This window comes from Engystomops pustulosus, chromosome 5 (genome assembly GCF_040894005.1).
Source record: "Engystomops pustulosus chromosome 5, aEngPut4.maternal, whole genome shotgun sequence".
NCBI lineage: Eukaryota > Metazoa > Chordata > Amphibia > Anura > Leptodactylidae > Engystomops > Engystomops pustulosus.
In genome coordinates this window covers 173,075,534-173,090,825 of record NC_092415.1, presented here as the reverse complement: position 1 = coordinate 173,090,825, position 15,292 = coordinate 173,075,534, and the positions used below count along the sequence as shown (strand labels likewise).

Here is a 15,292-nt window from a genome sequence, read left to right as displayed (position 1 = left end):
ATATATACAGCCCCCCAGTAATTAATATAGATAGGTCCCCGCAGTAATGAATATATACAGCTCCCGACCAGTATGGAATAGATACAGCTCCTCCAGTAATGAATATATACAGCTTCCCAGTAACACATATATATACAGCGCCGCCCGCAGTAGCACATAAATATATACCCTCCCCTCAGTATCCAGTAACAAAGAGATATACAACCTCCCCCAGTAAAACATAGATACAGTATACAGCCAGCCTTCAGTATCCAGTAACACATAGATATACGACCTCCCCCAGTAAATTATAGATATACACAGCCTCCCCCCAGTAACACATTGATAAATACACAGCCCCCCAATAACATATAGATGTTAAAACAGCCCCCCAATAATATATAGATGTATACATAGCCCTCCCAAAAATACAAAAATATATGCACAGACCCCCCCAATAATACATGGATATATAAACAGCCCCCAATAATACATAGATGTATACAGAGCCCCCCCAATAACACATAGATATATACACAGACCCCACCCCCAGGAATACATAGATATATACACAGACCTATCTCCTCACCCTCCTCCTCTCCGTCTCTGTCTAGGGCTGCCCTATCAGGAAGTAGCATCAGTAATGCTGCCACCTACCGGACAAAATAATCACTCCTCCAAAATAGAGGGGAGATAATTATTGTTTCTTCCTCAGAGCCTACATCTAGCAAAACAGAGCCAACTTGAATCACCCACTCTGTTCTGCTGTGTTAGGGACAATATCCACTGCAGGTCCCTGCTTGCTGCAGATTTGCAGGATTATTCCAAACCTGCAGTTCTGGTGGAGGCTCCCACTGTCTCCAAAGTGGTGGTCGCCCCAGGACCAGTGCCCTGGGAGCCCTCCCTTTGATCCGGCCCTGAGCCCTATTAACTAAATGCCACTCTTCCTTTAGTTAAAAATAGTTTCACTCATATTCCCACAGAATCAACTTTATGTTATACTACCTGGCATCAGAGGAGCAATGTCCTGCTCAGCCGGCCCCTCCCAACAACTCCTCCCCATGCCCTATGCCTCCTTTCTATTCAGCACTTCATGTCATGTGGCCAGAATGATGTCATCTAATGTCCTTTGCCAAATAACATTAACAACTAATCTAAGGATGTATCTGATCACATGAGATCGCAGCATGCCTCCATGGACTTCTACTCCTCCCCTTCCACCATAGAGGCATGCTGGGATTTCATGTGATCATGTATATATATATATATATATATATATATATATATATATATATATATATGTATATATTAGATGCTAATGTGACTGTGTAAAGGATTTTACATGACATCACACTCGTCACATGACATGAAGTGCTCATGATGTAACAGAGCTCTCTCTCAACTTTCCAGCAAGGCATCGTCTACAACATTTAACACAGTATTTTCTACCACTAATAATAAGTAAACAGGGCTGAATATGTCTGTAGTTGAATAATGGCAGACAGTCCCTTAGAACTAGTTCCATATAGTAGCATGTCTGAGCAGTGAGACCTGTCAATCAGGAACAAGGAGGCAGGGCAATGCAAGTAAAATTTAATATGCAGAACTCCATTAATATCATTGGACTCACATCAGGTGAGTTGCAAACAAGTTTACAAGCTGCTGATTCCTGGAATACCCCTTATCGTTGTACGAATGGCTCACATCTTGAATGCATCTGTTGCTAGCAGTTTCATAGAAATAGACATCTAGCTATCTACCCATTGATTTTCTATATTGTTACAATACCGCATTGTCTGCCCTGATCACATAAGATATTTTAATATATAAAACTTTTTTCTGAATGCAATCCCTATGAAAATCATTGATAATGTATATGAAACCAATATGGATGTGTATCTAGTAGCTGCACATGCTGTTGGCGAATGATTAATGTGTACTTGTAAACCATGAACACGTAATTATGTTTTTTAATTAACGTACAAGATGTGGTATTCATTGTCGCCAACCTACATCTGTTTTACTGATCCCTTAGGGGTACTTAATTACAAGGGTGGGGGATATGTTCCTGTTTTTTTTTTTACCCTTTACTTTAATCACTTCATTGTAAGTATTTCAGAGCACTGGACCTACAGCTTAACTGAAGAGATACATATCCCGTCCAAGATTTTTAGAAATTGGTCTAACATAAAAGAAAAAAATCCTTACTTGTCTGATAAATTGTCAGCATCTCCAACATCGCTGCTCCATAGGTCAAAGCCTGGGTCATTTCTATAGGGTCATGGCAATCATTGGCCTTCACAGTCACGTATGCAGGGGTAGCAGCCATAGCTGCTGCAATGGGATCAACAGTGTAAGGGCACCCCGATGTCTGGGGTAAGGGGTGTGTATTGCGTGTATATGCAGTAAGTGTGTTCTGGGTATATACTGTACGTGTATATATGCTGCATGTCTGAAAATGGTATTGTATGTTTGCATGTTTTTACTGTATGTGTGTGTATATGTGATGTGTATTTGCTGTATGTCAGTGTATATGAGGTATGTATGTGTATATATGCTGTATGTATGTATATATGGTGTGTATATAGTGTGTCATTGTACCTTACATGCGTGAGTGTACAAATATGTATATTTTTTTTAAGGAAAGGGGAGCCCCATGCAGAAGTCTGCTATGGGGTCCAGCCTTTCCTAGTTACACCCCTCCATATATATGTCACTGGTGACTGTGATTGGCTACAAGGGTCATGTGAATTATGTGTATGACATTATCATTGGAAGACCCATGGAGACCAGCTGCATGTTATTCCAATGTTGTTTAAAAAAACATAACTTTTCTTTATTTTTCTGTGGAAATGTTTTAATGATGTGTGTTATAAGTCTCAGTTATACAGTATGTATGTTTTTAAAAAAATGTGTCTTTCAGTTTTCCATTTAATGTGTTGACAAAAAGTTAAAAAAAATATTTGTTGGGTGAAATGGGTAAAATATGCAATTTTGCCACTATGCAGTATCCTGTAAAATATCAAGTGGGATCACATAAACAGGAAAAGTAAACAGGATGGTCATTAAAAAGAGAATTAAAGTTACATGAGCTTATGTAATAGCTTTGCCTGAAGAGATAGGCTTTTAAGGCACATTTAAAAACTTTGGTAGTTGTAAATTAGTTTGATAGTCTGGGTTAGGCCATTCCAGAGAACTGGTGCAGCTCATGAGAAGTCCTGGAGATATGAGTGAGAGGTTTGAATTGAAGCAATTGAGTGTAGGTAGGACTGGTAGCGCTGTGGAGTGCTTTTGGGATTAAAATGGTCAGCGTAAATTGGTTTCAGCCTCTGTGTAGCTTCTGGATCTTTTTGCTGTTTTAATATAAGATTGTAGAGGAGAGAGTCCATTAAAGGGCACCTACCACCACAAATCTACCTATAAAGGTAGATTGGTTGGTAGGTGGATCAATGGGACGTGAGGATAGCCCTTTTAAGGGCTAATCCTCACGTCCCTGCACTTTTTTGATAACTTTTATTAGATATATATTCAAATTTACTTATGCGGCTACCGGGGCGTGGAGTAGCCGCCTCGTGTAACCTCAGATGCGGCTACTTCACGCCCCAGTAGCCGCATAAGTAAATTTGAATATATATCTAATGGTGGTCCCATTGATCCACCTACCACCCAATCTACCTTTATAGGTAGATTTGTGGTGGTAGGTTCCCTTTAAATGGAACTAAATTCCTTCCACTTATTAAAACCATTATAGAATGTATACTTTTCAAAATTATGTACAAGTAATAACTTATCTGGAACTGAAGCCAACTGAAAGTCTGCCAAGGAACCAAGGGGTGGGGGGTCCTCCTGAGAGTAGGGTATTGGGGAACATTTACTTACCCGGTCCGAGGAGTTCACAGAAAATGTGTGTGTGTATAATGGATTGTGCAGCGATTCACTAAGATTGTGCGCCCGATATCCTGCATGTGTCGCTTCCCCGCTCAGGTGCGCCGGAGTTCACCTTCTTCTTCGTGGTGTATGTAAGTTCATTGTCTTTGAAAGTTAAACACCGCGCTGAATCTAAATTAGTCGCCCCCCCCAAAATCTGTTGCATGAAAGCCAGCACAGCTGCTCGACAATCCGATCGCGTGCGACACAATCCCAGCGCAAACCTCTGTTAAATACCTGTCAAAACTGTGCAAATCCCGAAAACAGCGAACAGACCGACAAAAGTGCGATCCGCAACCCTTAGTAAATAAGCCCCATTATGTCTTTTTTTCTTAATTCTCACTAATCCAATTTTTGGGGTCCTATATTCTACTGGCAGCAGCCTGGTTCCAGCTGTTACTGATTTATGATGACACCTCATGATCAACCCCAGTTCTGACTTGTACGCAAACAACATATGACAATTGACATTTGTGATGTGTCCCATGTAGAGTGCCAGGACATAGAGGAATGTAATGCTGAATACCAAGAACAAGGGAGACTATGGAGACTAAGAAGGGACTAGCAACTGTGAAGTGTGGACTGGTGAGGCAGCCAAGTTCATTAGTCCTAACCTGGGCCTGGTTCTGTGCAGTCCTTAAAGATAATAATATAATACATTTATTTATATAGCGCCATCAAATTCCGTAGCGATTTACTAATTATAGGGGACATATACACTCACCGGCCCCTTTATTAGGTACACCTGTCCAACTGCTCGTTAACACTTAATTTCTAATCAGCCAATCACATGGCGGCAACTCAGTGCATTTAGGCATGTAGACATGGTCAAGACAATCTCCTGCAGTTCAAACCGAGCATCAGTATGGGGAAGAAAGGGGATTTGAGTGCCTTTGAACGTGGCATGGTTGTTGGTGCCAGAAGGGCTGGTCTGAGTATTTCAGAAACTGAGGCAGATGGGCTACAGCAGCAGAAGACCACACCGGGTGCCACTCCTTTCAGCTAAGAACAGGAAACTGAGGCTACAATTTGCACAAGCTCATCGAAATTGGACAGTAGAAGATTGGAAAAATGTTGCCTGGTCTGATGAGTCTCGATTTCTGCTGCGACATTCGGATGGTAGGGTCAGAATTTGGCGTCAACAACATGAAAGCATGGATCCATCCTGCCTTGTATCAATGGTTCAGGCTGGTGGTGGTGGTGTCATGGTGTGGGGAATATTTTCTTGGCACTCTTTGGGCCCCTTGGTACCAATTGAGCATCGTTGCAACGCCACAGCCTACCTGAGTATTGTTGCTGACCATGTCCATCCCTTTATGACCACAATGTACCCAACATCTGATGGCTACTTTCAGCAGGATAATGCGCCATGTCATAAAGCTGGAATCATCTCAGACTGGTTTCTTGAACATGACAATGAGTTCACTGTACTCAAATGGCCTCCACAGTCACCAGATCTCAATCCAATAGAGCATCTTTGAGATGTGGTGGAACGGGAGATTCGCATCATGGATGTGCAGCCGACAAATCTGCGGCAACTGTGTGATGCCATCATGTAAATATGGACCAAAATCTCTGAGGAATGCTTCCAGGCAAAAGGGGGTCCAACCCGTTACTAGCATGGTGTACCTAATAAAGTGGCCGGTGAGTGTACAAATATAATAAGACATTACAAAGAACAAACAATCGTATGGAACAATAGGAGTGAGGGCCCTGCTCACAAGAGCTTATAGACTATGAGGATGAGGGGGTGACACAAGAGGTTGTATAATGGTCCAGCCATTCTTTATAAGGGAACAATATAAAATAATTTAATAAATAAAAATTCTACTGCTTGAACCAGCCATCAGCCACCATCTTATTTACAGGGTCCAAGGTGGAAAAGACTGCAGAGAAGCCTGGAACTTGGTATATATCTGGTGTTTGCCGAATAACAGATGAGAGATAGGACTTAGGATGGATTAGTAAAGGGAGAATTAACGTTTCATGGAGTTAGCGAGTGTGATAGGCTTGCATAAAGAGATGGGTTTTAAGAGCACGTTTGAAGCTGAGAGTCCGGGGAAGGTCAATCCAGAGAATTGGTGCAGCTCGGGAGAAGTCCTGAAGACGTGCATAGGAGGTTCGAATTAAGATAGAAATTAATCTAATTTCACTGGCAGATCGAAGAGCACGGGTTGGGCGATAGACTGAGAGAAGAGAGTTAGGGAGGTGCAGCATTATTCAGAGCTTTGTTGATAAGGGTTATTATTTTAAAGTGAATATAGAAGGAGACAGGCAGCCAGAGCAGTCATTGGCACAAACTGGAGGCATCCATGTAGCGTTTGGTCTGAAAAACCATAGACACTTTAATCTAGATTAATTTTGTCTTTGTTAGGACCAATTCCAATTTTTTGTATAAATTATCTATCTATCTATCTATCTATCTATCTATCTATCTATCTATCTATCTATCTATCTATCTATCTATCTGTCTGTATGTCTAAAATAAGTATTGTTACCACAGCACAGTGTCTGCCCTCCAATAAGGTCATGATGAAGCCTGAGATAATGGGATGGATTTTACTCCTAGGCTTGAGTGCTATTTTCTGTAAGTAGCATGAGCTCTTAGCCACACTTTTCATGACTGTGAATAGAAAGGGCCTTTGTCAAGTTTGAATGGCTTGCCCAAAGTCCGGCTGACCAAGGCTACAACATTTAGCAACTCTGCAAACAGCTGGCTCTTCTGTGCTTTTGTTAGAGGATGGTGATGTGTCTTTGTGGTCAGGAGAAGCTTTCTACAGACAAAGACAAGGGCAGGTCAGCCGGTCATCTCTGCTTAAAAACACTTCACTGCTAAAATGTAGAGAAGAAGTGTGCTGCGTGGTCTGCGCCCCTATAAAAACCACCAGATGCTAAGAAATGACTTTAATATTTACCGAGGTCTCTGATCCCATTTCTTCCAAAGTCAAAACCTAGAAATGTTCATTGGACTTTACTTCTGTACGTCTGTTGTTGGAAAACCTTACAAAAAACTATTTATCTTACAGGCCTGCTATATTTTAGTGACATGAACTACCACTAAGTGCCAAGAGACATAGGTGTTCAGGGACTACCCGTAAGGCATCATTCCCCATGAGAACACACAATGTGCTGTTGTGATGTATAATGTGTTTATGGCAGTATGTTACATGTATATGTATTATGCAACTCTTTTTACTGCTATGGGATTTATACTTTTGAAAAAAAAATTAAAAAAATATTGTTGCACTATTTCCATTCATTTGGTGATACATTGTTACTGTCTATTTCATAAAGTTTTGCATATTTTTAATGAGTGAAAATGGTTATTGAATAGACAAAATGTAAATTCAATAGTCTGTACCTGTCATTTATCTACATGCATTTATTGGGGCAGATTTACTTACCCGGTCCTGTCGCGATCTCGTGGTGCGTTGTCTGATGAGGATTCGGGTCACTAAGATCATGCGCCCGAGTTCCTGCATCCGTCGCTTCTGCGCCGAGGTCCGCCGGAGTTCACCTTCTTCTTCCTGGTGCTTGTAAGTGCGTGTCTTGCGACACATTTCTAAATGTTAAATCCCGCGCATTGTCCAAATCTGTCGGGTTGTTTGAAGGCCCGGCCCCCGATTTCGGTCGCGTGCAAGCAGGTTCCGATGTGCCAAAATCCGATTGCATGTGCCAAAATTCCAGGGCAATTCGGCACAAAGCAGAAATCGCTGGAAAACCCGACGAAAATGCGCTCTGCGGACCCTTAGTAAATGAGCCCCAATGTATCTTTATAAAACCAATAAATCTTTATCAAAGTAATAAATTAATGGTATATTATTTGTCTTGAAAGAAAAAAGGAGCCATAGTATGTATTGTTATAGGTTATGTAACACTTCTATGGATAACTGTTGCCCCTGTTGTGCTGTCACTATCACCCATGCTGTATAATCATAATCATCAGATGAATGCAGCATGAAACATGCTACCGCTTTCACACTACCATATTGGGGGCTGTAATCTACCTGTACAAATCGCAGCCAGATCACGGCACCTATAATGGTTTTGACACCCAGTCATGGTGCGGTAAGCACACAGTGTCTGACAGCACTGTGACAGACCCAGGTCACCATACCCCAAATCATAGAACAGGTCTTATCTCTGGATCAATTTCCAGCATAGCCGCTCGGCTTCCTATGGAGTGGGGAGTGGTAAGGAGCACTTACTCCCCCTCCCTACTCCACCCTGCTATGTGCTTTGTTCGGGGCAAAGGGCCTAAAGGAAGCTCTGTTACCATGGGACGGTTGTCCAATGACTTTGGGCTTGCCAGTAGCCCTCATGCCCATTTGGGTCTTTGTGAATAATGGCTGCTGTACAGCTGACTCCTTGGTCTTTCAGCTGCCTTCCATTATGTTTCAGTGGGGAGAACACTTATAGACCATAAAATCCTGATTAGGTTTGACCTTCTGACAAGCATACTTACATACTTTTGACGTGGGCCCAAATGAGGCATTTTGTTGCTCTTAGATGATAAGCAAAATTGCCAACCCTCTTTCCCAGACTCACCACATGCTGCTGGCAGGGAGCCAGGTAATGTGAAATAAAGTTTTATACAGCAGTGGCAGTATCCGGAATGCTCACAAAAGCATTTTAAAAAAATCAGAATAGCATAGACCAGAGTCCTCTCAGTGGGCGCTCAGGCTGTTGCCCTGGGGAAGAGTTTGTCAGACAGGACTTAAGGAATCCTCTTGAAGCCCCAGGTAGCTCAGGTTATGCCAAGCTTAGTATTATTGTAAAGTGAAGCATTCTGGTCTTCATGAGACTGCAGAAAGAAATTGGAGATGTGGGCTTGGTTAGACTATCACTGGAGCCATCAGATATCCTTATCTGGACCCCCGAATCTTTCTGTTCAGGTGGCTGTCAAGGAAAGCTTCAATGGCAATCCACATTTCCCCTCCTCCTGACAAATATACTGGTGTCCTTGAGACAATTGAAACTGTGGTACAGCACAGAGCAAGAAGATTGCAATAAGTTACTGCTTCAATTGCTGTGTTGGCCCTTTGCAATAAATAAATGGGCTTTGGGTTGTAGTTTGGGGAATCGGCCTCTGTAAGGTTTACCATCACTAGGCTATTGGAACCTGTCTTAAGCTAAAAATGAAATTCCTGTTGACAGCTTCCCTTTAAACTCTGCTGCTGTTACAAGATTAAAACTACTTTTAACCAAATTTCAATCAAAAGATTCATTGTTCTCTGGGACCATGGCACCGTTTTTCACCTGGGCCTCTTTTTGTTCATGTTAATGTTTGTGATTTTACTTTCACTCTCATATTTTTACCCTCATGGGTTGCAAAGTGCTAATTTATGTGACTGTACACTATGTTATACAACTTAATAAACTGAATAAAAAATATTGGTATTAAAAAAGTCATGGCTGGGAAACGTCTAAATGAAGTTCTGCACCATAAGTTTGCACTATTGTCACATCACCCCATAAGATCTACCTACACCATTATAGAAAAGCATTCATAGGGAAGGAGATAATGGGGCACATTTACTTACCCGGTCCAGTCGCGATCCAGCGGCGCGTTCTCTGCTCTGCATTCGGGTCCGGCCGGGATTTATGAATGTAGTTCTTCCGCCGTCCACCAGGTGGCGCTGCTGCGCTGAAAGTCATCTCATCGCGCCGGAATTCACCACCTCGGACCAAGTGAAGGTAAGCGGTCCCCAAGCGACACTTTTTCGGTTTTTAAATGCGGCGGTTTTTCCGAATACGTCGGGTTTTCGTTCGGCCACGCCCCCCGATTTCCGTCGCGCGCATTCCGGCGCCGATGCGCCACAATCCGATCGCGTGCGCCACAATCCCGGGGCAATTCAGGTACGATCGGCGCAAATCGGAAATATTCGCGTAACACGTCGGGAAAACGCGAATCGGGCCTTTAGTAAATGACCCCCATTATGTAGTATATGCATTTTCCCAATTAAAAATGTTTCATTATGCCAAAATATTTAATAAATAACAAAACAAACATTGCAATCAATACAAACCATCAAAATATAAAACCATGCCAACTATAAAATATCAAATTATTCAATATACATAGTGAACAGCTTAAAGGGCACCTACCACCACGAATCTACTTATAAAGGTGGTAGGTGGATGTATGGGACGTGAGGATAGCCCTTTTTAGAGCTAATCCTCACGTCCCCGCTAGCGTAGCATAAACTTTATTGCCCTAATATGTAAATTTAATTAAGCGGCTACCGGGGCGTGGAGTAGCCGGACACGAGGCTACACGGCGCGGCTACTCCACGCCCCAGTAGCTGCTTTCCCCCGCCTACCCTATGATCTTCGGCGCGCAGCTCCTGGCAGCTGCGCGCCCTCGTCCGAGAAGCCGGAGTTCTGCGCATGCGCAGTAACTCCGGCCTCGTTCCCGAGATCGCGCCCGAGGATTCGTGGTGGTAGATTCGTGGTGGTAGGTTCCCTTTAAAGGAAATCTCCCATCAAAATCCATCATAATAAATAGGAAACACTTACTCATAGATACAGGCACTGTGACTTTGGGCATTGTCTTATATTTGTAATCCCTGGCCTCCTTTTTTATAAAATGATTTTTATAGTTATGCAAAAGAGCCAGAAGGTGGTGGTGTTATTAGGGCCCCCTGTTATGTAGCTTCACAAGCTGTTCCACTGTCTCCCCCACCTCCTACTCCCTCAGAACTTCAATCCTCACTCTGCCTGATGGAATCTCACACAGTGGGAGGGGGAAGTGCTCCTGCACCGTGTGCCAGCTTGTGAAGCTACACCACGGAGGGGCTTAATAATGTATCCATGAGCCCTTCTGGCTCATTAGTATAAAAAAGATTAACATGGGCACAGTGCCTGAATATTATCACTGGTTTGTCATAATGAATTTTGATAGTAGATATCCTTTAGGTAAAAAAAAAGTCAATATAATATTAAAAATAAAAATGAATTAGTTTTCTTCTGAATCTTTCAAAAAATTGAGTTTAATTGTTATGGAGGTAAGTCACTGTTTCCTCCGCTCTGGTTGTGTCCTTGATTCTTTTTTATGTGGTCTCCTCCTCTTCAGTAATGGCCAATTCTTTACTTTCCCTCTTTTGCAGGGTGGTTTCTGGTGTACATTCTAAGTGTTTTTTGTGAGTGATTTTGCGGTAAGTTCATCTTTCCTATAAATGATCCTATCTCTGATAACACTGAGGGGCTTTTTATACCCGGCAACGCTCTATCACCAACAATCATTGTCTCCATATGGAGTTGTCTACAGATAGGGTCCAGGAGATGAGATGAAGCTGGAAGTGATGGCCCTTCTATAGCTGTTGAAGAGATCGGTGTCTTAATGCTTAGGCATAGGTCAAGTACAGGAACCATTTAAAAGGGACTGAGGATATGAGAACGGGTCGTGAGGTTTAGATAAGATGTGAATAACAATAGAGGTTTGTTGATTGAATTATCTCTTAAACTGAGTTGCAGGGACAACTTGGGGAATGGTCTGGTAGGTGAAACTTTAGCAATTATTCTTTGTACATTAATATTTGATTTTCGGCAGTACATCTCAATAACTCATAGAATTTTGAATTTACTTATTTTGACTTTACTTTGATTTACTTTGATTTATTTCAAGGAGATTTTGGAGGAGAAGATGTAGGGGAAGTATAAGATTAGAGAAGATGGTGGAGGTGAAGGTGGTGGCTAGTGACATCATGGCTGCGGAGCTGAAGATGTAGGAGGAGAGCAGAGACATTGATCAGGAGAAGGGATTAAACAGCCAGGATGAGGTGTCGAAGAGGATTGACATCAAGGAGGAAAGTGAGGTAGAGCAAGAGGAGAACAACATCATGGAAGAAGGGGGCGGGGAGATGAGGCAGATGATGACATCGAAAAATATGAGGAGTCTATGGGGCACATTTACTTACCCGGTCCATTTGCGTTCCAGCGGTGGCTTCTCGGACGAGCGTTCGGGTCTTCCGGCGATTCATGAAGGTCCTGCGCCTGATGTCCACCAGGTGTCGCTGCTGTGCCGAGGTCCGCCGAGTTGCGTCGGAGTTAACTGATCTCTTCCTGGTGCATGTGAGTATGGCCCGTGCGACCAATTTTTTGTTTTAAATGCGGCGGTTTTTCTGAATCCGTCGGGTTTTCGTTCGGCCACGCCCCCCGATTTCCGTCGCGTGCATGCCGGCGCCGATGCGCCACAATCCGATCGCATGCGCCAAAAACCCGGTGCAATTCAGGGAAAATCGGCGCAAATCGGAAATATTCGGGTAACACGTCGGGAAAATGCGAATCGGGCCCTTAGTAAATGACCCCCTATGTGTGTATATTATTGTAAAGTGATAAGTCATTGATTTTATTGATTAACAAAAAAAGGGCAAATAAAAACTGCTCTCAAACATTAATTTAGGTCACTTTTTACATTTTCCAATGAAATTTTGATGAGAGACGTCACTACGGAAAACTGCTCCACCTTCACATACATCCATAGCAGAAAGATATCAGCTTTCCTCATTCAGAGAGACTAAACCATGAACCCCAGTGGGAAATAGCCGCAACATCTGATTGGCTATTACTATAGAATATATAGTGATCTTACATTGTATCATGAGATGAGGGAGAATATCTGGACCTGTATATATCATGTATCTTATTGTATCCCCCAACAGATGGAAACTGAGAGTGAATTGGAAATGTCCTACAACACGATAATTATACTTTACCACTTTGTTGTAAATTACTTCTCATACAGTGGTTAATCATACATCTGCATCTTAGATATACACATACATTGGTCCAGGGGAATTGCTTATGTGGGCCAGTATGAAAAGTCTATGGGGACATGTTTTGGTCAGTACCAATAACCAGAATTATGTTTTCTATTCTAGAATACAAACAATCATGAGATTTTGACTCTGGAGACTATGTAAGTATATGACCCTACACTGCTGGAGTCTACGGGGTCACCGTTATACCTATTCCTATTCATCATATACAACTAATTCCCACTCAATTCCCATAAATTCATTGCACCCAATGTCCATAATAAAAAGTTATTAGCAATATTGTTTATTCATGTCATATAGTGAGAAGGAAGAGTAGGAAAAGGAGGAAGGAGAACATCTGGAAGAGAAGGAAAGGGAAGTATCTGAAGATAAAGCAGACAGAAGAGGTGCAAAGCATTGTGGAAGAGAAGGAGGAGGAATTTGAGGAGGAAGAAGACAAAGAGGAGGAGGAGAACAGAGAATGTCAGGAAGTGGAGGAGGAATTAGTAGAGCAGCCAAAGAAGAAGAAAAGATTGTAGAGAAGGGGAGAAGGTGGATACAAAATATAATGATCCATTACTGATAATAACAAATCCTTTAGACCTCAGGAGGGTCACTTATATGTAAAGCGCTAGGGAATATGATGGTGCTCTATAAATAAAGATTTTATTCTTATTTTCCATTTTGCACTCTTTCCCATTTTGTGTCCACAGAACATAACACTAGACAATATCAGTGTATGGAGTCCTAGAGTTTAGTCCTGGGAAGTGTCCTCTGATCATCACATGGAGACGATTTTATTTGTATCTTTCCTTTAGAATAAGACGGTGGAGGTGGATCCCCTGATGCCTTTGGAGTAGTAAGGAGAGGAACATGTAAGTGATAATCTACCTTCTGAAGTGGTCACTAGGAGGCACTGTATAGGAATTTATAACACTCTTAGGCTAAGTTCACACTACCGTTCAAATCTTCGTTCCGTTCGAAAAGAACGGAGGTTAAACATATCAATTAAAAATTCCATTGATATCAATGTAAATCTATTATGGTCATTGAGGCAGTCATAATTTATGAGAAAAACTGAGAAAAAGTTCAGCAGCCATCGTAATTTTTGTGTCAAAAAATTCTTGCAGAATAGATGTCTGCCTAGCTGACAATAACGGGTCAATTTACATTAATGTCAATGGGACTTTTAAATTATACATTAAACCTCCATAATACCTCCGTTCTTTAGTTTTTTTTTTTTAATGGAGGTAAGGAACGGAGGTTTGAACAGTAGTGTGAACTTAGGCTTACTGAAAAATATAATCAGTCTGCAGAGAGCTCCCCCTAGTGGTGACAGACACTTAACAAACTGCTTCAGTTGTGGGGGGTGCTGGGCATTAGGACATCTGTATTATTTGTTACCAATGCAGCAAATCTATGAATAATCTGTTCTTAACTCTCCAAAGCAGAGATGACAGAACACCATCAAGGTAAATACAAGACTGTAGATGACCCCCTTAACTCATGCCCTATCAGGCCATAAAGAGGTAATGTTAGAGGGTTACAGGACCCAGTCTACTTCCTAGTACAGATAGATATTGGTAGCAGCTATTCTCACATTAGAGACCACTACAAATTTTCCTCCCATTATTCCAAATGATTGTGAGGAACCCAGCAGTGAACAAGTCCCACAGTGATGGCCTCAGAAAATAGGCCCACCTCCATTAATGTAACCCCTCCTCACCAGTCACCAAAATTCCCACCTTATCTATACTGGGGTCTTCTTTCCTGTAGGTTATTCAGATTTCTCCTCCACTGCATGGTCATTGATACAATAGAGTTAAAAGATGGCTCCATCATTCCAACAAACTGTAGAAGTGAGAGAGGGGTGAGTAGCTTGGTAATGGTATGGCCTTGGTACCGTAGAACTCTCAGGACCTTTTAGTAAGCTTCCAGCGGAGCACTTCCACCATGAACTGAAGACCTCTACTGAAGACACTCCCCCTCTACCGCTAACAACAGGCTCATCTATCCTCTTCCACTGACAACACACACTCTAATCTCTCCCACAGACTGCAAACAAGTAATTTCTTCATATTTCCTGTTCTTCTACTCCATGCCCTTTTCCAGGGTAAACAGCAGATGCTGGGTAGCTGGAGGAGGGTTTGTCAGCTCTCCAGCTCTTGGAGCTTGATGCAGCCACGTAAAGAGAGTGGTGGGGCTGGCAGAACAGGACTGAGCTGAGGGGAATCTCCAACTCTCAGCCCTCTAGATCCATCTTGTTTTTCCCTAGGCCATCGCCTACCTCTTCCTACCCCTAGTCCGGCCCTGCTTTTGACATCTACATAGTGCAATGTTAGTATACTTTTGTACTAATTTACTAAGTTACTTGTCGTGTATGTGAATCATACAGCACCATCATACATTTTATAAATGTAAATAATTAATAATAGTAAAATAATAAAAATTATAATTTCTGGGTGAAAAAATGCCAGAAATTCTTTCATTTATAACGCAAACTAGTATTCAAAAATAAAATTAACAACCAAAATAGACATAAAGATGACGAATGAAGGTGTGAAAAGTGTGCTTACATCTGTAAGAGCTTGCACATCTGTAAGAGCATGTACTGTTCAAGTTTGATA

At 42.0% G+C, this 15,292-nt stretch overlaps 1 long non-coding RNA gene across 1 annotated transcript; it reads left to right on the top strand.

The window, feature by feature from the left end:
- Window positions 1–11,014: 11,014 nt before the first annotated feature.
- LOC140134245 (uncharacterized) lies at window positions 11,015–13,295 on the top strand. Its single transcript, XR_011856155.1, has 3 exons — window positions 11,015–11,063; window positions 12,789–12,826; window positions 12,987–13,295. It is a non-coding gene; the product is annotated as an uncharacterized lncRNA (long non-coding RNA).
- Window positions 13,296–15,292: the final 1,997 nt, after the last annotated feature.